The following is a 22,220-nucleotide window of genomic DNA, read 5'->3' on the forward strand; positions in this document are numbered from 1 at the left end:
TGAAAGCGGAGGAAGAAGAATAACTTTGTACTATGGTCACAGCAGGCAGAGGAGAGACCCTAAGGAACATCAAAGCTGGTGGAAAGACAATAGAACGGAAACTAGCAGAGCTGGGGAAAGGGTTGAGAATGTCAGAAATGCATAACTAAAGGTTACAAATATATAAAGAACAAGATTGGCCTGAATCTCCCTGATCTTTGCATTATGGGGAAAGAACTGTCTTTTTTTTTTTTTCCCAGTGGATTGACTGGTTTTGTTGATTTGCTGATTTGTTTTTCCTGTTTGTCCTCTTGTTTAAAAAAAAAAAAAAAAAGTAGGGGCAGCTAGTGGACAGAGTACCAGTCCTGAAGTCAGCAGGACCCGAATTCAAATCTAGACTCAGACACTTAGCTATGTGACTCTGGGCAAGTCACTTAACCCCAATTGCCTTAGGGGGAAAAAAGTCCTGGGAAGAGGAGGAATAGGGTGATAGCAAGAAAATTAGGCAATATATAAAACAAAGAATATCAACAAAATTTATGTATTTTTTTAAAATTGTCAAAAATGACTCTTTTATAGAGGAGAAAATTGAAGTTGAAAGAAGCCCAACTGATTTTGGAAGGACAGATTGTAAGGTGGTAGAAGAGCTGGTATTTGAATTCAGATCTTCTGATTCATAATCCAGTCAGGTGGTACAATGAATAGAGCGTTAAATCTGAATGCAGGAAAACCAGAGTTCATATTCTGCCTAGATGCTTACTAACTGTGTGACTCTGGATAAGTCATTTTACCTGTTTGCCTATTTCCTCATCTGTAAAATGAGGAAAATTACAGACCTATCTCCCGGGTTATTGTGAGGTTCAAACAAGCTAAGATTTGTAAAGCACTGGGCATAATGCCTGGGACAGGCACCATCTTTGAGGGTCAGAAAATAATTATTCCCTCATTACAAATCAGGATGGGCCTCTCTTTTGTCTTCCAGTTATCTGTTTTAAAAAACTTCCAGAGCATCTTTAGTTTTTGTTGAGCAAGGGACCAGAAGAGGCTCCACCATCCTTAATCAAATATTTTCCCCAGTGCTTAGACAGCCAGGGTGAGCAGGAACTTTGGTTCCATGGTGTCAAATGGGCCAATAGGATACAAAGCAGCATACAGATCAGAGATTTACTGATAATAAATCATAATTTTGTGCCCCCAATATTTTACAAGACTCCATATGGGGTCACAAAACACAGTTGAAGAAGCCAGGCTCTATAGGACAACATCCAATGCTTTGGCTTTTAAATCTCTGCCCTGTCTGCCCCCAACCTCTGTTTCCAGACTGTTCCCTTTCCCCCCACATATGGCCAAACCATCCTCCCTATTCCTCCATCTCCCACCTCCAGACTTTTGCACCTGATCATCGGCTAGCATGCACTCCTTCCTCCCACCTGCCTCTTCCTTCAGGAGGCAGCTGAGACATCCTCCTTTGCATGAAGTCTTTTCTGATCTCTTCCCAACTTCTCAAGCCTTCCTTCCTAAGATACTTTGTATTTATTTACATTTAGTCAGTATATATTTATTTACGCACTTGTCTCTGTTGACAGAATGTGAACATCCTGCGTTGAGTTGTTCATTCTTTATCTTTGGATCCCCAGAACAGGCACAATGTTGCCTCTTAATAAATGTTTGTCAATTGTTGGATTAATTTGAAGGGCTCTTCTAGCTGTTACATTTTATGTTCCAACAGGATACAGTTAAGGGCCCTTCCAGCTCTAACAGTCTATCTACATTCTATGGTTCCGGGCTTAAATGTTGTACAATTCTAAATCTCTTCTAGCGCTACCATTCAGTCTAATGTTCTAGCATTAACAATCTATAACCAGATGCCCTAGGTTCTTAACATTGTACATTCTAAAGTCCCTGCTAGCATCAGCAGTCTGAATTCTAATGTTCTAACACCACATAATTCTGAGGTTTGACATATAGTAAGCACTGTATGAATATTAGCCATGATTACCATTGATACTTTTTTCGGTATTATCATTCTAAGATTAAGTGCAATGGATTGAATGCTGGGCTTGGAATCAGGAAGATCTGAATTCAAATCTGACCTCATCTATAGTTTATCAACTATGTGGCCCTGGACAAGCCATTAAAACCTCTTTGTCTTCATTTCTTTATCCATTAAATTAGCTAGAGAAGGAAATGGTAAACCTCTCCAGTATTTTTGCCAAGAAAACTTTAACCCTCCCACTTTAATTCTAACTGCGCATCCATGGGGTCACAAAGAATTGAACACAACAGAACAAATGAATAATACCAACCAAAGTAGATGGCTCATCCCAATTTCTCCAACAAATCAAAGCTATAAATCATTTAAGGAAGTCAGTCACACAGTCAATAAACTTTTCAGTGCCTACTAAGTGCCAGGAATTATGTTAAGGGCTAGCCTAATAAAGAAAGGCTCTCAGGGAGGTCAAAGTCTCACCAGCCAGCTAGCAAAACAAAAATAAAAAAACTGTACAAAGAAGCTACAGAAGATATAAATGGAAAATCATCAATGGAGGGAAGATTCTAGTATTAAGGGGAAATCAGAAAACTTCCTGTATTCTCTAAGCACTATTGTCATACAGGAGCCACCTCCTGTGGCTGCTGGAGATCCAACCCAGACATGCAGAATGGATCTCCTCGTGTGAGAGGATGATACAAGGAGACTGAGAGGCAGTTGCTGCTCTCTGACCTCTTGGCTGAAAGGCCGTCGTGTTGTCTGACCTCTCTCCTCTTCCCTCTGCCTCCAATTTATCTCACTCCCACGCTGCAACACCTGTGTCAGCAAAGGTTGCCTTGCAACTCCTTCAGATGTTATGATCCACAGCTGTGGAGGCTCTCAGAAAATTAATAGAGCACCAATTTCATCATTCATAAAATAGAAATAAAACATTTTTATTATCTATGATACAGGGTGGTTGCGAGATATTTTTGGTAAGCCTTTAATTGCAAGAGAAATTGACTTCAGGTCAATTACTATAATTATCAAAATGAATTTTTTGAATGATTGCAGGGTACTTGATATAGTGCTATGCCTGTGGGAAACAATCAAAAGTGAACTAGTCCCTGCCCTCAAGAACCTTATATTCTTTTTTCCCCCTTCAAATGGCTGCTCGGATTTATTTGCTAGATGCTTAACGTCTTAACACAAAATAAAAGTTAGCCAATATTAAGAGAATGAAAACATTGACTAAAAAATCATAACAGCTTGAAAGAAATTAGTGTTTACACAAATAAAGAAGTAACCTTAAACATTTTTGGCAGCAAATAGAAAATGATTGTAACAGAACTCTAAGAAGGCTTTACACATTTACAAAGAAGTTTATATTCCATCAGAGGAAGATACCATAAATTTTTGTAAACAGAAAATAGATATAAAATTGTGCTAGTGGGTAGGACTGGGACAGCAGCAATCAGGAAAGGGCTCATGGAGAAGGCAGCACCTGAGCTGGAACTTTGAAGCAAAGTAGGTGAAGAAGTAGCAGGTCCATAAAGTACCCAGGTACTAGGGGGTGGGAGAGCGGTTCACAATGTGAAGAATGGAAAGAGTGATTGTCCCCCATCCCCATTTCAACATCGATTCCTCAACAGAGGAATTTTAAGTTGACAGTTGAGTCCATAAGACCTGAGTTCAAATACAGCCTCGGACACATGCTAAGTGTATGACCCTGGGCTAATCACTTAACCTGTTTGCCTCAGTTTCCTCATCTGTAAAAAGGAGATAATCTCCCAGGATTATTGTAAGGATCGAATGTGATAACTGTAAAGAGCTTAGTACAGTATTTGGCATATAGTAAGCACTACATATTAGCAATTATTACTATTGATACTTTTTTTGGTATTATCATTTTACTATGAAGAGTTGAGGAGGCAGAGCATTTCAGCCATGAGGAACAGCCTGCTCAAAGACACAGAGGTAGAAGATGAAGAGTGTCATACATGAAGAGAAACATAGGATGTGTGATCATAGAGTTATGACTAAGCCCAAAAATACATCTCAGCAAGGCAGGGGGGCTCAAAATCTCTTTTCCTGAATCTCAATCCATATCTCCTTTAACTCTATCCCAACCTCTCCAATTAAAGGCAGACTGGAAGCCTTGGACTAGAGGACCCCCCTCCCCAAGTCCTTATCCCACACCAAGCCAATATACAGATCAAGGAAGGTCAAATGACCAAGCCAGGGAGCTGGGGCTTCTCTAAGCTAATATTCTTATTTGAAATGAAGGAGACACTGATGCTTATTATCTGTATGACATTGGATAATTCATTTTACTTTTCCTGGTACCTCAATTTTCTCATCTGGAAAAGTTTGGGATTAGATCAGATGATCTCAAAGTCCTAGATTTAACTCCAATGACCCAGGGCTCCCATATAACCACACCTCCCATTCCCAACAGAAGCTATCTACCAAGAGAGCAGGAGGATCTTACATCCCTGCACCCTGGATACACTCCCCTGCATACTAGTCATGTGGGAGATGGGTGAGGAAACACCTTGGGAACCCATGAAAAGGGCATGATGCTTCCATCTCTAATTCTGTGCCAAAGCAGTTTTGATGCCAGGTTATTTCTAGCCGAGGATACAACATCTGTGTTGCTGCCAAGATCCACAAACTCGGTTCTTCAGCATTAAAATTCAGTCAGATGCTTTTGGGTACTGAGCACGCTTCAGCACCTGACCTGCAACAGAAGAGAAGGGAGGGCTCCCTTGGTTGGTAAAATGCATCACCCTGAAGGGAAAAATCAACTCCTAAACTTTCCTTTCTAATTTTTCCAATAAGCCAAGATTCAGACAACTAAGGACTCATGGAAGATTACAGCTGGAAGGATCTTAGGACACGGAATGTTTGACCACCCTCAGACGATAGAATCAATCTCTCTCTCTCTCTCTCTCTCTCTCTCTCTCTCTCTCTCTCTCGGGAATTTGATTGTTCCTCCAAACATTTTTGATGAGAAAACGTTCTTTTAGGTACCCCAATCAAGAGTCAAATCTGACTCTTTTCTGCCCCATAAAACTGCCAAATGGACATTCCTAATACACAGATCTGATCACGCCAGTCAACTACTCAAATCTGACTCTTTTTTCCTCCATAAAACTGCCAAATGGACATTTCTAAAACACAGATCTGATCACGTCAGTCAACTACTCAACGATCTTCATCGGCTCCCTATTGCCTGTAGGGTAAAATACCAAACCACGGGGACTGAATGTGGATCATAACATAGTATTTTCACCTTTTTTGCTGTTGTTGTTTTTTCTCTCTCATTTTTTAGTTTTTTGAGCTGATTTTTCCTGTGAAAAGCATGATAAATGTGGTAATATGTTTAAAAGAACTGTACATGTTTAACCTATTACTTGCTGTGGGGAGTGAGAAAAATTTGGAACACAAGATTTTGTTGGAAACGATGTATTTTGAAAAAATAAAAAGCTATTATTAAAAATTCAATAAATAAAATACCAAATCCCTAACTTGACATTAAGATCTCCATAATTTGGTTCCCACCTATCTTTCCAGTCTTGTTCCAGGCTTTTCCTCTACACATTTTCGCTGTTCCACTCTAACTGGCCTGCTCTTTCCCATCTATCTAAATGGTCCTCCTACATGACATCATCTCCAACCTCTAAGCTTTTGCATGGGTGTTTCTAATCTCAAGCATGTATCCATTCTTTAGTTCTATCTCTTTGAATCCCTAGGCAGCGGTATACAAGAGGCCTTTCCAGATCTCTCACTGTTAGTCCCTTCATTTGTCTGAAATTATATTGTGTCCACTTGTGCCTGCCATTTTCCCCAACAGATTGTGCTTTTTATGATTACGGACTGGTTCACATTTTATCTTTGTATTCCTAACAGCTAGCAGAGTATACGGCCTACAATAGGAGATTAATAAATGCTTTTTGAATTGAACCGGGCTTAGAGATCATATAACAACCACCTCATGTTACAAAGGAGGTTCTGAAGCCGTCAAGATTTGAATCTAGATCACATTATTATAAGATCATGGATTTAGAGCCACAAGGGACCTTTAAAGATCATCTAGCTCAATCCCCTCATTTTACTTATGAAGAAACTGAGGTCCGTGGAGGTCCATGATTTGCTCAAAGTCATGAAAAGCCAGGATTGAACTTAATTCTGACTCCAAATTCATGTCTTTCTACTATAACATGTAATGGCTAAAAAGGATGCATCCTCGAGGAATTTAAGACCTAGAATCAAGAGAGACTTGTCTGAAACCTAGCTTTGACACTTAAAAGCTGCAGGATATACAGCAAACAGCTTCACTGATCAAAGCCTCAGTTTCATGACATGTAAAATGGGATAATAATACTTGCATGACATTAGCTCACAAGGAAGTTGTGAGAAAAGTGGGTTGTAAAGCTTTTATTACAGTGAAGCAATTTTTTCCCCACACACACAACTTTGTCAGCCTAGTTTAAAAAAAAAAGTTCTTTTTTTAATTTAAAAGTGAAGGAAATATTAAATTTCAGCTGTAGGTTAATGAAAATAAAGATGTAATCTCTTGAGTTGATGGATAGACCTGAAATCAATCTATTGAGGGGGAAGGGGGAGATATAGAATTAGGGTCCCAGAAACCCTACTACAGAGATAGTAAAAAGAAGAAGGAAAGAATAAGCATTTATATAATAAATGTGTCTACCATGTGCCAGACACTGTGTTAAATATTTTCTAAAAACATTATTTCACTTGATCATCACAGCAACCCAGAAAGGTTGGTGACATTATTATCCACATTCTACAGTTGAGGAAACTGAGGCAGATAGAGGTTAACTGAGTTGCACAAGGTCACATAACGAGGGCCTACCTGATTCCATGCTTCTATCCACTGAGCCATCGAGCCACTTCAGAATGCCTTAGAATGAGAGGGTGGAAGAGGGTTTGAGAGAAGGGGAAGTTGGAAGTAGAAGGATGAGGGGAAGGAGGGAATAAAATAGAAAAAGAGCCAGAGAGATAGGTGATGGAAAGGGAATAAGCATTTGTTAAATGCCTACTGTGTTTCAGACCAAATTTACTTGATCCTTTGAATAGGGACTGTCAGAGCTGGAAGGGCCTCAGAACAGGGAATGTCAGAGCTGGAAAGGCTCTTAGAACAAGGAATGTCAGAGCTGGAAAGGTTCTTAGAACACGTTTTGGCAGAGCTGAGAAGAACCTTAGAACAGGATACATTAGGCCTGGGAGGGATCTTTTTTTTTTTTTTTTTTTTTTGGTGCATATATGTTTAATATAGAAAGTGTTGGGAGGGATCTTAGAACTGGGAATGTCAGAGTTAGGAAGAACCTTAGAAGAGAGAATGTCAGGGCCAGGAGGGTCTCTGGAATAGGGAATATCAGAGTTGGAGGGACCTCAGAGATCATCCAATCCGATCTCTTTTCATAACCGAGACCAAGGATACCACTGAGGCCCATAAAAAGAAGAGGCAGTTCTAGAGAAGACAGCGAGTTACAGCGAAAACTTCCTGCTTCTTACGGTTCTTTGCTTGTGCGTGCTATATTTGGTGAGGGAGGAAATCACCGTAACTGAAGGAAAGTATGAAGCTGCCAGTCCGAAGGCTCTTGGGGCCAATGGGTTTCGCAGTGAGTAGAGGCAGGTCACCACTAATACCAGCTAATGGAGGAAAGTGGCTGCAAGAGGCCCGAATACTCTGCTCTGGTCGCCTACCGCCCTGACCTATGGTGTGCTTATGACAAAATGTACTTTGCAGCAGCAGCAGCAGCAGCAGAGCGGACTGGCTCACAGCCTGCCTTCTCTAGGTCACCCCCCGCCCCCGAACTTCGGCCACATAAAATGCCAGCCTCTTAGTAGGCCCCAGTTTAGCCATAATCTCTCCAGTTCTCTGAGATCGGCCCAAGAGGAAAACACGTGAGTTTATCAAGAGCGCTCCAGGCCTGGGAACTGGCAGCCAGGCCGTGTCCCAAGGGGCAGAAGTTTCTGGGTGAATCACTCCCTTGCCACATGAGGAACCCGCAGACCCAGGAGGAGGCAGGAAACAGTCGCCTCTGCCTTATCAAGCACCCTGAGAGCACTCAAGGGTCCCTAGAAAGCAGCCTCGGCATGCAAGGAGGCTTCTCCAACCACAGCAGCAGGAAGATGGGGAGGGGGGGGGGTTGGGGGAGGAGAATAAGGAAACTATTACAAATGCCAGCCCTCCAACGCCCTCTGGACTCCAGTGACCAACACATTAGCTCAAATCTCATATCATACAACTTGCCAACTATGGCAAGTATTTATTAAACACCTGTTGTATGCAGAGCCCTGGATGAGAGGCAGCCAATGACCCCCCTAAACTATAGCAAATAACCCGGAGAGAAAAGGCTCACAAGAGCATGGATCTGCAGCCGGACAGGACTTCTGAGCAATCTAATCCAAGCCCTTCATTTGACAAAGAAGGAAACTGAAGCAGAAACAGAAGTAACCTGCCCACACTCATATAGATCAGGTGATGCAAAGTGGAAAGGCTCTCGGGAGTCATTTGGGCCAACATGCCATTTTCCAAGCTATCTTATCTATTGATTCATCTACACAGGTAGCATTCAATCTCCCACCTTCCTACATTTGCACAGAGTTCCCAGGCCTGACATGCACGTTCTCCCTCCTCATCTCTGCATCTCAGAATCCCTAACTCCCCTCAATGTTCAGTCACGTGCCACCTCCTCCATAAAGTCTTTCCTAATCCCCTTATCCCTAATCCCCAAATAATCACCAATGGACTTCTCTGCTCACGCATCCTCTCTGCCACCTCAATTCCTCTGGAAGAAAGTAGGTTCTATATATTTCTATCATGCTAAACATATATTGAACTACTTGCCATCGAGGAGAGGGTGTGGGGCAAGGGGGGAAAATTGGAACACAGGGTTTTGCAAGGGCTAATATTGAAAATTGTTCATGCATTTGTTTTGAAAAATAAAAAGCTTTAAATAAAAAAAAAAAAGAAAGTCAGTTTTTTGAGATCAGGCTCTTTTTTCCTTTCAGTAGCTGTATTGCCAGAGTGAGTATATGAGAGGTAGCTTGATGGAGGGGATAAAATGCTAAGCCGGGAGAGAATCTGGATGGGCTGGGCTCTGAGACTCACTCGCTATATGACCTCAGACAAATCACTTCCTCCCCTGTGCCTCAGTTTACCCCTCTGTAAAATGAGAGGTTCGGACTAGATGGCTTCTGAGATCTAGGATTCTGAACCATAATAGGCTCAGAATCCTTGCTGGAGTCACTTAGAGAAGGAATGACTCACAGTACTACATACAAGAAAGTGGGGAAGGAATTCTGGGAAGAGAAGACTAAGAAAACTGGGGTATCGGCTTCAAAAGGCAAAGGATGAATAAGTACTTTTACTTAAAAAAAAAAACAAACTCCACTATAAATTGTAACCTTCCAGGGTAATGTGAGCACGGGATAGAACGGGGTTGGATCTGTGAAGTCTTTGCTTGGGGAATTTCTCAAGAACAAAGTCAAGGACTTCCTCAGCAGCTTAGTCTAAGAGGGACCTAGAATGCTGAAAAGTTAAATGACCACACCAGGGTCACTCATCCATTAGAAAAAAAGCTCCTTCCTTTTCTCTTTGCACCCCCAAAGTTAATCATAATGCCAAGACCAGAAGAAGTATTTACTGAGAACCAGGCCTCTATCTACTTATAATGGTAAAGCACTGGCAGTCCCCGAGAGCTGGACAGAGCTCGAAGCAGCCTTCATATTCATAATGTATACATTGCCCAACTCTCTTCAGCTCATTTCAAAGAATGGGAAACCCAGCCCTAGAAAGAAGAAGTGGCCTGCCCACGATTTGACACACAGCTGGTGGAAGGCCACCTTGTCTCCCTTTCTTTCTAGTATACTTGAATACTTATAGGCTTAGAGATCCAAGTTAAAGCTCATATGTGAGGATTAAGATCTTGAGCTAGCCCCTAAGTGCCCAATGAACCCATTTTATAGCAAAAACAGAGAATTGATGGTACTATGTAATTTTGTTGTTTCTTTATTCCAACATCTCAGGCATGATTCTCTTGAGACCCCATTTGGGATTTCCTTGGCAGAGATACTGGAGTGGTTTGTCATTTCCTTCTAAAACTCATTTTACAGAAGAATAAATTGAGGCAAAAACAGTTAAGGGACTTGCCCAGGGACATACGGTTAGTAAGTGTCTGAGGTTAGTTTTGAACTCAGGACTTCCTGACTCCTGGCCCAGTGCTCTATCCACTCTACCTTCTGGCTGCCCTAAAAACCCTAAGTCTTACTGCTTGAACTGAAAAATCCACATCCTTATGGAGTTACAGGAGATTGAGATCAAAAGAGCTCCTTCCTGAAACCTGAAGGACCTGGCTTCTAGTTCTTTTAGCACACTGTGACTTCAGGGATAATGAACTGAGCCCACTGAGACTCTGTCTATAATCCAGAAAATGAGAGGAGTTGGACCAGATCTAAGGCATTAAGTCAGGGCCCATGAAGCCATTTTGTTATAATTCCAATGATTATAACCGAAGAGAATTGGTTTACTTTGTAACTCCACATATTTGACTTTACAATTTAGAAATCAAACCACCAGAAGATGGAGTGCGCAATAAATGGCCATAACACTCCTATATTCACCTCCAAACAACCATAAAATAACACTCCAAACTAAATCCTCAAACCAGCCAAAAGAAGGGATGAAATGATCTTTGAACAAGAAACTCAGAAGACAGGAAGAAAAAGTCTATCTTAAGAAGGTAAAAGGGGAACACAGTCCAGGGCAGATATTATCTCAGCAATCCAGCAGTAAGCCCCACCTCAATAAACCAGCAGGAGATCCAGAGCTCCAGTGCAGTGGAGCAGGCAGACACCAATACCAGCCCTCCCCCCAACCTCTACCAGCCAGTATAACCAGGGGAACAAGCAGACTCCAGTTTTGAGAACCATCCCATGTTTCAGTGTAGCCCCAGGCAAACAGCCTCCAGGAACCAGAGTTCCCTGTGCTTCAATGTAGCCCCAGGCTAACCAGTGGCCAGAACAATACATTTTTCAGTGAAGCCCTAGGGAAATGCAGAAACACCCCCCAGCCTTAGCACATGCTGAGATTTTGTACTTTCATTTCACATCAATACTAGGACCCCCAGCTCAGCACCAAGTAAGCGGCCAGATCACTATGGTTTCCAGCAGCAGCAGCCACTCCCTCACCCCAATCCCTCAGAACAGGACCAGACATGAAGATCCCCCATAAAAATTTTAAGATAGTAATCCTTCTATCATCAGAGAAGAGCCCAAATTTAAAAGAAAGGGAAAAGGTCAAAAAAAGACGAACAAACAACAACAAAATAATAATGATAATCTGACCACAAAAAGTTATTAAGGGAACAGGGAAGATCAAGATGCAAACTCAGAAGAGGACAATGGTGTCAAAACACTAATGGGCAAAAGCCCAAAGAAAAATGGGAAGTGGTTTCAGATCTAGAAAGAATTCATGGAAGAGCTCAAAAAGGAGTTTTAAAATCACATAGAAGAAGTAAAAGGAAAATTGGGGAAAGGATTGAGAGTGATGCAAGAAAATTATGAAAAAAGCCAATAGCTTTGAAAAAGAAACTTACTTAAAAAGTGAAATCAGCCAAAAATCCACAGAAGAAAACAATTCCTTTAAAAGTACAATTAGCCAAACTGAAATGAAAGTACAAAAGCTAATTTTAAAAAACAACTCTTTAAAAGTTAGAATTGAATAAGTAGAAACTAATGATTCGTTGAGATATCAAAAAATCAATCAAACAAATTCAAAAGACTGAAAAAAATAGAAGAAAATGTAAAATAACTCATGGGAAAAAAAACAACAACTCACCCCAACAATAGATTCAAGAGAGACAATGTCAGAATCACTAGAATATATCAGAGTCATAATAATAATAAAAAAAGATCTAGACAACAACTTTCAAGAAATTACAAAGGAAAACTTCCCTGATATCCTGGAACCAGATAACAATATAAGCATTGAAAGAATCCACCAATCACCTCAGAAAAGAGGGGATAAATAAAACAAAAACTCCAAGGAACATTATATTCAAATTTCAGAACTATTGGGTTAAGGGAAAAAATACTGGCCAGAAAGAGACGATTCAAATATCAGGGAGCCACAATCAGGATTACACAGGATTTAGCATTGCAATATTAAAGGATCAGAGATAATAGAACATAGTATTCCAGAAGGCAAAGGAGCAGCTAGGACTACAACTAAGAATCACTTATCCAGCAAAATTAGATATAATAGGTCAAGGAGGAAAAATGGTCATTCAATAAAATAGAAGGATTTCAAGTTTTCATAAAGTGAAAACCAGAATTAACTAAAAATCTGATCTCCAATACCAAGATCCAATAAAGTTTAAAGGAAAAAGAAAACAAAGGATTCAATAGAGCTAAACTGTTTACATCCCTTCATGGGAAGATGATATTTATAATTCTTATAAAAATTTTGTGTCACAAATAGTACAGCTAAAAGGAATATACACAGAAAAAGGGTTCAATTATAGGACAGAATTTGAGGGAATAACATAAAAATAATTAAGTGATGAGAAAAAGAGGCAGATGGAAGGGAGAGGGAGAATGGGACAAATTATTTCACATGAAGAGAGGATGTGAAGTGGAAGGGAAGATGGAAGGATGAACAATGAGCATCACTTGAACCTTACCCTCATCAGTATTGGCTCAAAGAGGGAATAATGTACACAATCAGTTAAATATAGAAATCCATCTTATCCAACATGAAAAGAGATTAAGGAGCAGGATGGGATAGAAATGGGAGGGGGGGAACAGCTCACAGAAGGGAGGGCAGATGGGGGAAATGGTAGACAGAAGCAAAGTGCTGTCAAAGAGGAAAAGGGCAAAAGGAGAAAGGACAAACAAAAAGAAAAAGAAAATGGAAGCAAAAAATAGAGTAGCTCAAATACCAGAATTCTACAATGTGTGATTTACGAGAAACACACTTGAATCAGAGAAACACACAGAGAGTAAAGGTAAGGGGCTGAAAATAGAATCAACTATGCTTCAGATAAAGTTAAAAAAAAAAAAAAGCAGGGGTAGCAATCCTGATCTTAGACAAAGCAAAAGCAAAAATAGATCTAATCCAACATTTTGCGAAAAGGTACCATAGACAATGAACCAATATCAGTACAAAATACACACGCACATAGTAGTATAGCATCCACATTCTCAAAGGAAAAGTTAAGTGAGTTATAGGAAGAAACAGACAACAAAACTTCACTAGTGGAGGACTTCAATTATTCTTTCTAAGAATTTGATAAACCCAACCAAAAAATAAACAAGAAAGAAACTTAGGAGGTAAATAGAACATTAGGGAGTTAGATAAGACAGATCTTTTAAGAAAACTGAATGGGTACAGAAAGGAATTATCTTTATATAAGCAGCACTTGGTATCTACACAAAAACTGACCATATAATAGGGTTAAAGACCTCAAAATCAAATATACAAAAGCAGAAATATTAAAAGTGTTCTTTTCAGATCATACTGCAATAAAAATTACATTCAATAAGGGGGAGTAGAAAGATAGAAAAAAATTAATTGGAAAGTCTAATCCTAAAGAATAAGGGGGTCAAAGAAGAAATCATAAAAACAATCAATTTCATTTAAAAAAATGACAATACTGAGACAATATACCAAAATTTTATAGAATGCAACCAAAGCAGTACTTAAAGGGAAGTTATTTCTCTAAACTTTTGCATCAACAAATTGGAAATCCTGAAAATTAAAGGTAAGATTAATAGGATTAAAAGCAAAACAAACAAACAAAAAACCCACAACTATTGAACTAATAAGTACCAAGGATAAACCCAGGAACTATATGAACACAATTACAAAAACTCTTTTCAAGTCAGATCTAAATGATTAGAAAAATATCAATTACTCATGGGTAGGGCAAGCCAAAAAAAAAAAAAAGAGGCAATTTTGTCTAAACTAATTTACTTTTTCAGTGCCACACTAATTAAAGTACCAAAAAATAACTAGAAAAATAGAGCTAGAAAAAATAACAACAAAATTCAACTGGAAGAACAAAAGGTTAAAGGAATTGATGGGAAAAAAAACCCACAAAGGGAGGTAGCCTAGCAATACCAGATCTCAAATTATACTACAAAGCAGTAATCATTGAAACTATCTAGTACTAGTTAAGAAATAGTGTAGATCAGTGGAATTAAGTACCAGAGACAAAACCCAAAGACCCCCGCCTTAGTATAAAAACCCGCAGAACTGACAAAAAACTATTGAGAAAACTGAAAAACAATAGGACAAACTAAGGATAGATCAACATCTCACATCATACACCAAAAAAAGTTCAAAATGGGCGCATGATTTAGATATAAAGGGTGATACCATAAGCAAATTAGGAAAGCAAGGAATAGTTTACCTGCAGATCTACAAAAAAGGGAAGAATTTATGATCAAACGAAATATAGAGAACATCGTAAAATGCAAAATGGGTAATTTTGGTCACATGAAAAGTGTTTGTACAAACAACACCAATACATTAGAAGTAAAGAAAAAAGCTGGGAAACAATTTCACAGCAATGTCTCTGATAGAGGTTTCATTTATCAAACATACAGAGACTTGAGGCAAAACAAATCCCCAATTAATAAATGTTCAAAGAATATGAATAGGCAGTTTTCAGATGAAGAAATCAAGGATATTCGGAGGCATATGAAGAAGTGTTCTAGATCATTTCTGATTAGAAAAATGCAAATTAAAACAACTCTGAGGAACCACCTCACACCTATCAGATTGGGTAATATAACAAAAAGGGAAATGTTGGAAAGGATAGGGGGAAATTGAGACACTAATGCATAGTGGACAGAGTTGTGAACTGATCCAACCATTCTAGAGAACAATTTGGAGCTATGCCCAAAGGGCAACCAAAGTGGGGAAAAAGGAAAGCACATATGATGTACAAAATTATTTATAGCAGCCCTTTTTGTGGTGGCAAAATATTGAGAATTGAGGCGATGTCCATCAATTGGGGAAAAGGCTGAGGAACCTGTGGTATATGAATATAATCGAATATCACTTGCAATAAGAAATGATTAATAGGTAGATTTCAGAAAAATCTGGAAAGACTTATATGAACTGATGAGAAGTAACAAGGGCAGATCCAGAAAAACATTGTACCCAGTTGAGCAACATTGTGCAATGACCAACTATGGATGACTCAGCTCTTCTCAGCAACACAATGATCCAAAATAAGAACAAAGGACTCAAGAAGGAAAATGCTATTCATGTACAGATAAAGAACTAATGGATCTGAATGCAAATGAAAACCTTTTTTCACTTTATTTTTTTGTGTGTTTTTCCCCTTTTAATCTGTTTCTTCTTTCACAACTGGGGCTAATGTGGAAATATGTTTTACGTGATAGTACATGTATGAGCTATATTCAATTGCCTACTATTTTCAGAAGAGGGAAGGGAAGAGGAAGAAGGAGAAAATTTTGGAACTCAGAATCTTGTAAAAAAATGAATGCTAAAAATTGTCCTGACATGTAACTCAAGGAAAAATATTATTTAAAATTAAAAAAAAAAAAAAGAAAATCAGACTTCCAAAAGCATCCATGACACAAAAATGGCTAAGAACCCTGTAACTAAATTATCTCTAAAGCCCCTCCCAGCTCTGGCATTCCCTGTTCTGAGGCCCCTCTCAGCTCTGACTTCCCCAGTTCTAAAGTTCCTCCCATCTTGGACATCCTCTGTTCTCAGGGCCATCCTAAGACCTATCCATCAGTAAGTCACATATTTATTAAGTTGTCATTAGGTGCTGACTTTGTGCTAAGCAAAGGAGCAGTCCCAGCTGACGAGTACACATCCTCCAGCACCAATGAGATGGCCATAGCTCTACTTATGGGCCATTCTAGCCTGGGCAATGGGGGAGGCCTCTTTTCTGGCCTGAAATACCATCCCTTATTTATCCTTCAGTTTCCACCTACTGAAAATCCATCTTTCCATCCTGTCTTCTTCGGGAACCCTTTCCTGATCCCTCAATTCTAGAGCCTTTCTTCTGAAATTCTCTCCAACTGTTCCTGTAGAAATCTTATTCATGTGCAGTTTTTTGCATGTTGCTCTCCCATCAAACCATGAGTTCCTCAAAGGCAAGGCCTGTCTTTTGCCTTTCCTTATATCCCCAGTGCTTAGTGTCTAGTATGCAGCAGGCATTTAATAAATGCTTACTGACCGATTTTTCCCTTTCTCCCTTCAGGTCTTCTACTAAAAGGGCCAAGTCCTGGAATCAGGAGGAACTGACTGAAAACAGCCTCAGACATGATGCACGTGATCTCGGGCAAGTTACTTAACATCCATTTGCCTCAGTTTCCTCATCTGTAAAATGAGCTGGAGAAGGAAAAGGCAAACCATTTTGATATCTTTGTCAAGAAAATCCAAATGGGTTCGGAAAGAATCCGATGGGATTGAACAACAACAAATCTAGTCCAATCCCTTTATTTTACAGAGGAAGAAACAGCTTAGGGGAAACAGCTTGACTTATGAAGCAAAGGGAACAAATCCTTTTCCCCTCCCTATTAATTCTTCTCCTACCCTTCTCTACCCCATACACACACAATGCACACACATGTCCATAGCGCACACATACACATGCATGTGCATGCACACACCACACGTATTTACCCCACACAGGCCCGCATATACATATGTAAATGTCCACACACCTGTATATGCACACACGTGTCCACATATACACATGCATGTACATACACCACACGTATTTACCCTACACTTGCCCACATATACACATGTAAATGTCCATACACCTATATGTGCACACATGCACACAATGTCCACACGTGCATATGTCTGCACACCTTTGCGTGCACATGCACACATCTGAGCTTGTATAATGAGGAAATGGGCCGTCTTTTGGCCCTCCAGCCCCTGGCAGAGCAACAAGCTCACTCCAGCACGGCAGCCTCACCTGCTAAGTCATGCATTAGCATGAGCTCGGTCACCCCCCTCCATGCTGTTAGGGAAAGTTAGTCCTCTGCTTCTAGCAGGGACTTCCCCTTCTGTAGCACTAGTAAGACCAATTTTGAGTCTTGGTGAGAAAATAGATGAACAGGGACAGGGAGAAAGCGCTTCTCTGTTGCCTCCCCACCCCCCAACCTCCTCCCGCAGTGGAGAAAGGCCCAGCCTCCACTCCACAAGGAGGCTGCACCTCAGTGATTTCCGGAGCTCGAGCTTTCAAAACCTGTTGAGCTAAGCCACAAAGTTGCTCTGAGGTCCAGACCCTCCAGGAACAGCGCGTGAGGGCCTGATGCAGATACTCAATGAGGCGCAGGCGGAGGGGTCCAGGATGAGACCCATGGGAAGGCAAGGGAGAAGTTGGGGGGAAGTAGGGAGCCAAGGCGGAGAGAAGAGAGAGGCAAGGAAGAGATGCTCGGAAGCAAGTGACAAGCAAGAAGAGCCGCGAGAGAGCCAGGGAACAGCGAGGTGCTGAGTGCTCCAGGCAGGGAGGGGAGCCACAGAAGGTAGTGTAGCCAGAACCTCAGAGATGACTGACAGGGAGATTAGAGACGAGACAGGCTCGCATCCCCACTCAGACGGAACCCCTGAGGGCGCTGGGCACAGATACACACTTGGGTGGCCCCGCCAGGGAATGGGCTCCCCCCACAGACGCGGAGAGCCGGCCGATCTGCACACGCGCACAGGGAGATCTCGAGAAGCCACAGCGTGCGGGATCCTGGCAGAGACATGTACACACACGGACACATGCTCACACAGGGACGAGGCAAACGGAGTCGGAGTGCCATCCTCCGGGGCAGAGACCGAGTGGGGAGCCTGAGTCAGACACGCGCGGGTACACTCGTCCATACATACATCCACACTCACACACACACTCCCTCACTTGGGATGCAGCAGAGGGCCGGGCACAGCGTGCAGGGGTGGGGGTGGGGGTCCCCAGCGCAGAGAGCGGAGCACGGGTGGGCGCGCCTCCAGTCTCCCCCTCCTCCCGGGGGCAGCAGCAAGCCCGGGGGGTGAGGGGTGGCAGGCGGGGCTGGCGCCCTGGGCTGGGGGGAGGGGAGGAGCCGGGGGAGGACGGCCGCAGGCTGCCCGCAGAGCCCGCTGGGTGCCGGGATCCCGAACCCGGATCGGAACGCTGGGCGAGGAGGTCCGGGTGCAGGTCTCGGGGATGGGGGCGCCCAGCCCGGCCGGAGCCCCGGGGGTGCAGCGCCGGCCGGGCTGTCCTGCGCGGCCCACGGCGCCGGCTTACCGTGCACGGAGAGCTCCGGGAAGGTCCGTTCGCTCCTGCCTGGTCCGGCGCGCTCCGATCCGGGCCCAGCCCCCAGACCCCGCTCCGCCCCCGGGCTCCGGCTCGCCCGGGACTGGAAGGGCAGAAGAGGGAAGGGGACTGAGGGGAGGAGTCCGCGCGCGGGGCCCTGACGCCACGCGCGGCCGGGGCGGGGCCAGACCCTAGTCCCGCCCCCGAGGCCGCCTCTCCCTCTCTCTTCTTCTCCCTCCCCCCGGCCCCGGATGCAGAGAGGGGAGCGGCCCAGCTCGTGGGCTGGCCCGGCGTGGCCCGGCGTGGCGCGGGAGGGGGAACGGAAGCGGGGGATGGGGCGGCGGCGGTGGGCTGCGTGGCCGGGGACCCTAGTGCCAGTGGGGCCCACGTGGCTGGGCCCCGCGGGTCTGCGCCCCGGCGCTGTCCGGATCCTGCGGCCGGAGCTCGGGAAATGCACCTCCCCGTGTCCGTGCTGGAAGCAACGCTGGAACGCAGAGCGTTGAAGCTGAGAGAACCTAGAACAAAGCTTCAAACTGGCGATCTGGGCTCCCCAGCCGAGTGCGGGGGTCCTGACAAATCTGGCAACACTAAAAGTTATCCAATATTCCTCCAAGGTTGAATTCTTTTTGTAAAATAGACAAGCCCATTCATCTCACTGGTTTGCACATTTGAGCTTATCTTTAGCTTGTATAAAACGCTACGTGTACCAAAGAACTGTTTTAAAATAAATTTCTCTCTCTTTTTTTAAACAGAGCAATTGGGGCTGAGTGACTGCCCAGGGTCACACGACTAAAAAGTATTAATTGTCTGAGGTCCGATTTGAACTCAGGTCTTCCTGACTCCATCTAGCTGCCCCTAAAATAAATTTCTTTCTGCTTCATTATTAGTAAATGTTTGATTTTTAGACCTATTTTACAGACCTATGTACTTAGGCTCCCATTAAAATTTCTCATTGCAAAGGGTTCCTGAGTGGAAAAAGTTTAAAAAGCTCTAGCCTCGAATATGGAATGGCAGAGCGGACCGAGATCACACAGAAAGTTGCCTGGAAAACAGACCCTTTCGGTGATTTCATACACCTGATGTTTCCAGCAGAGCCTGGAAAGATTATGGGGACTGATTCCCAAGGTTCTGTTATGATTCCAAAAGCTCTGTTTTGGGAGTCTGGAGAGCTGAATAAACAAACTGCCTTCTGTAAGCTAGATAAAGCTAGATAAAGCTAGATACCCTGTGCAAACAGACAGGAATGGTCTGTCCTTGAAGCCAGTAATTCCACTTTTCCAGCTCAAGGCTCATCTGCGACCCAAAGGTCAAATTTTGTAAGCAAAAACACACAAAACAGTACTTTCTGAGTCTGTTACGTGCGTCTCCCTTCCCCCAAACAGCCACCACTTATGTCTGCGATTTTTGAAGAGCCCATTTCATGGAGCAGGTTTTAGGACCGATGGAAGAAAGCCCTTCTTTATACAGTGGGATTTTCATGCTATTCACTGGTGTAAAGCCATGTACAAATGGCTCCATCAAAGGTTTAGAGAAACACACGAGTGTTCATCGTCTCCTTCTTTGGACTTTAGTTTCTTGACATGTAAAATGGGGTGATTGTAATAAATCTCTAAGGCTTCTTCCACTAATGTATGTATGTTACAAGGTCCTTCGAAGCTCTGTGAGTCCAAGGTTTTGTCCAATTCCGCAATGTTGCATTTTAAGATCCCTCTTCCTTTTCACAATCTACATTTTATCTAACATCTCTCCCCTCTCTCTAACCTTAGAGGGGGCTCTTGATCATCTTACCATCTTGGTTCCCCTACTCTGAATGATCTCCAGCTTATGAGTATGGTTTTTAAAACTCAGGTGTCCACAACTGAACTCATATCCCAGATGTGATCTAACAAGAAAATATTGCTGAATTCTTGAAAAGAACTTAATTCGATGCAGCTTATGATCTAAAATATCTTTTACAGGAAGTCTTTTCCAACCTCTCGATTCTAGTGCCTTCCCTCTGTCAATTGTTCAAAGACCAGTAACATCACAGAGTACTTTTTTTTTTCTTTTTGCTGAGGCAATTGGGGTTAAGTGACTTGCCCAAGGTCACGCAGCCAGGATGTGTTAAGTGTTTGAGATCAGATTTGAACTCAGGTCCTCTTGACTTCAGAGCTGGTGTTCTATCCATTGCACTACCTAGATGCCCCCCAATAGAGAGCTTTCTTCACTCATTATGTTTCCCAGAGTTGGACAGTCATCAATTTCACTCTTTCTCTTCCAGATTTGTCCAGGAACAAGACAAAAGACAGAATAAAAATATGGAGTCAGGATGCAGTGGATGATCTTGGCTCCTTCAATGACTGACCAAGCTCTAAGCTTTAGCTGCCTTAGTGGCCATTGAAATAAATTGTTCTCATCCACCCCATTCACATGCTCAAACCCAATTCATTGATGGGTTTGAGGCCTATTGGTTACCTCCAACCTGGGTTAGTCTGCTGAGATCGTTTACCTGGAGTGTGGCTGCCGGGTATACCACAGCTTCTTGGAATCATGGGTCAGAATTGGGTGACTAGACACCAATGGTTGCATCACTGAAAGGGACTCAGCAGCCTTCACACCAGAGGTGTTAGTCCTCCTTGAAGACCCATGGCCCCTGTTAATTATATCCTATTTATCCTAAATATATCTTGCTTTGTTTGCATGTTCTGCTCCCGTTAGATTGGAAGGTCCCCGAGGACCTTTGTAACCTCAGTGCTTGACACAGAGTAGACACTTAATAATTCTTATTGATTAATTGGTCTCGACTTTTTGGATGGCACATCGAGTTCTGATTCGTATCAAGCCTACAATCCACTATGACCCCGGATCTTTTCCCAACCAACCGTTACCCATCCATGACTCACCAGTTTTTGAACTTAAATATTTATCCCTGTTGGAATTCCATATTATTGTTTCGCTTATCTAAGGTGAGAGCCTGAGTTTCCACTTTGGGGATTAAAAGGATCAGGTCTCAGAAATTGAAATAGGAGCCATCAGGTGGCCAGGTGCAAGTCTACTTTGTAGTTTGCTTTCCTGGATGGAAATGGTTGGGACAGGTGGGAGATAGGGCTCAGCAAACTCATCTTTGCCAGTCCAATGGGTTATCCAAAGCAAGGGAAGGATGCAACCCAAGCAAGTCGCCGACACCATCCACCCCCACCTCAAGTGGTGATTTTATGCCTCACACGTCCCTTACTATAATAGGAATCAAAACTCAGAAGGAGTCATATTCAATTATTCTTCCCCACCTGACTCATGTATTCTTCCATATATATGTATATAGACATATATAATATACATTATATAATTATATATATATGTACAGACATATATATGTGTATATATATATATATGTATACACACACACACACACACACACACACACACACACACACTTGTCCTTTTGTCTATGACTCCCTCACTCCTACACAGGTCTGTGGTGAGACAGTTGTAGCCCCTTTCTCAATTTGTGATGTCAAAGAATTATTAAATAAAATATAATTTCTAGGATTTTAGGATCACAGCATTGGAGAAGCAAATTTTTAGATTCAGAATCTGGGAAGTAGAATTTAAAATTCATGTCATCTTGGAAGATGAGTATTATAAAAAAATTTTAAAAAGGAAAGTTGAAATCATGAAGTTTTAGGACAATTTAAAATTCACATAATCTTAGAAGTCAAATATAGAATTTTAGAATAATGGAAAGTTGGAATCATGGAGTTTTAGGACAATTTAAAATTCATGTAATCTTGGAAGTCAAGTATCACAGAGATTTAGAATAATGGAAAGTTGGAATCGTGGGGTTTTAGGACAACACACATGAACTCTTGGAATTATAGACTCAACCGATTTTGAAAATCTTAAAATATAATAAATGAACATATTCTAGAGCAGGGGTCCTCAAACTACGCCCCACGGCCAGATGTGGCAGCTGAGAA

At 42.1% G+C, this 22,220-nt stretch overlaps 1 protein-coding gene across 2 annotated transcripts in view; it reads right to left on the bottom strand.

Annotated features, from left to right (window-relative positions):
- TPST2 (tyrosylprotein sulfotransferase 2) overlaps positions 1-18,409 on the bottom strand; it is a 65,477-nt gene extending 47,068 nt beyond the window's left edge. For both annotated transcript variants that reach the window (XM_051973034.1, XM_051973035.1), the window contains exon 1: positions 18,256-18,409. The gene's annotated coding sequence lies outside the window, so the exon portion shown is untranslated. The remainder of the gene's footprint in view (positions 1-18,255) is intronic.
- Positions 18,410-22,220: the final 3,811 nt, after the last annotated feature.

Source organism: Antechinus flavipes, chromosome 1 (assembly GCF_016432865.1).
Source record: "Antechinus flavipes isolate AdamAnt ecotype Samford, QLD, Australia chromosome 1, AdamAnt_v2, whole genome shotgun sequence".
Classification (NCBI taxonomy): domain Eukaryota; kingdom Metazoa; phylum Chordata; class Mammalia; order Dasyuromorphia; family Dasyuridae; genus Antechinus; species Antechinus flavipes.